The sequence below is a fragment of the Palaemon carinicauda genome, chromosome 7 (assembly GCF_036898095.1).
Source record: "Palaemon carinicauda isolate YSFRI2023 chromosome 7, ASM3689809v2, whole genome shotgun sequence".
Taxonomy (NCBI): Eukaryota; Metazoa; Arthropoda; class Malacostraca; order Decapoda; family Palaemonidae; genus Palaemon; species Palaemon carinicauda.
This window is the reverse complement of record NC_090731.1, coordinates 104772793-104774611: the sequence shown is the minus strand read 5'-3', so window position 1 is coordinate 104774611 and position 1819 is coordinate 104772793. Positions and strand designations below refer to the sequence as shown.

General features: G+C 37.9%; 1 protein-coding gene across 1 annotated transcript in view; it reads right to left on the bottom strand.

Moving 5' to 3' along the window:
- aop (anterior open) overlaps positions 1–1396 on the bottom strand; it is an 11441-nt gene extending 10045 nt beyond the window's left edge. Inside the window, exon 1 of the mRNA XM_068376811.1 lies at positions 1260–1396. The gene's annotated coding sequence lies outside the window, so the exon portion shown is untranslated. The remainder of the gene's footprint in view (positions 1–1259) is intronic.
- Between the last annotated feature and the right edge of the window lie 423 nt (positions 1397–1819).

The window sequence follows — 1819 nt, the reverse complement described above, 5'->3', positions numbered from 1 at the left end:
TATCGATAACGATGCAGAGATTTTACATTATATAACAAGAACCCAACGTGAATAAAAAATAAATGTGCACATATGCACGGATTCAAACAATGTGTAATTGAATATAATACAACAATTCCCTGAATTCTGCAGTACCTTTAAAACATGACAATGGGGAAAATTCATAAACTGAATAGGATCCAAAAGAAACCGCCTACCAGCCCAATAAAACCCCACGTGGGTAAGTGAAATATGGAAGGCAACATATATTGGTCAACTTGCCATTTACACAACTCTAATATTTTCATCAAAAGGTTTTCAAAACAAAGCTTTAACTACTTGGACCTGGCGCTCGTAAAATAGACCATCTTCATCATGCTCAGTATAATTCACTTGAGCCAAAGTAAATCGCAAAAATAATATATTTCATTCGTGCGAGATAGGTCTTTAGAATTCCTCAATTGGTGATAAGAGATAAGAACGGAGCCTTATCTGTGGCCAGACAGGAAATACCAATGCGACTCCCACTTAAGTGGTAAACAACATAACGAGGCGCAGTCAAGAAATGCTCCCTTTTATAAGGTGATTGCCGGGAGGGGAAAGGGCTTGTTGCACGCTTGGAATGACGTTCAAGAGTACTTCACATAAATTGACATTATACAGCTCAAATTACAATGCATTTGTTTAGCGATATCTTTCATTTCGTTTGGAAAACAACCAGTTCGCATAAAAACATAAATCCCCAAATATACTTTTTCCGTTATGTTCTTTGTATAAAAGACAAATTAATAAACCATCTTGAGGAATCCGAAGAAACACAGAATCATTCTAAAAACGAAAATACACAAACACCGATGTAACTTTAATCCATAAAAACCTCGTGCCACTTCTAAGTTCATTCATGAACTCCTTGTGTAAAATCCCAAATGCACTCTCTTGTAATTTTGTTGTCACTTTTCACTGGTGTCCAAAATACCACATTTAACACATTTATAAGTACGGCATCTTCATCAAACTTGAGAAATGCTATATGTTCAGGAATAAAATGCACTTGTCATGTTTCTCACTACACAGTCTTCAGCGAAGTTCCCAAAAAGAAAATATCCAAGAAAAATGAAGACAATCTCTCGTTGATGGGTACTGTAAATATTTTCGCACCAACTATACACATCTAAATACACAACATTCAACATCACCTGAAATAGGAAAACAAGTAAACTAAAACCACCACAATCAGAGGTTACAAACAGACACCTGTTCGCACCACTCCGAAAACGCACCTCTTGAGAGCGGTAGAAAAGGCTGCCTGTAGCTATGAGGGTACAACGCAGACTGAAGCTAAAGAGATCTTGTGGGCCGACTCAACTCAACCTTCCAGTGGGGTGGGGGGTTGGGGTTGGGAACGGGAAGGGGGAAAGAGGATGAATCAACTTGCCATATGCACCAAACGGCTTCAACTAGTGGGCTTTACTTCGATACTTGTTTAACGTCATACACAGTCTCTTTTCCTCACGTTTTCTCAAAATATTCAAAATAGAGTGTTTACAGAATCTAAACATCCATGTTAGTTTTTCAATGCGTGAAATCAAACTTTTCCGGTTTCTTACCACCACCTCTTGATGCTGCCAAATGTGATAATGTCATTAATCACTTCCTTATAGATAAATCCTGTATGTATGACGGCCATGTTACTAATGATAAGGCGTGAATTATCTCGAGTGAGCGCACGGATATTAGATAATTATTTTCGGTTTGAGTATTTTTCTCTTCGATAAATAAACAAAACGTCTGGAGATTAAAGAGATACACAAGATGAGGCTCTTCCGCCCACTGTTGGATG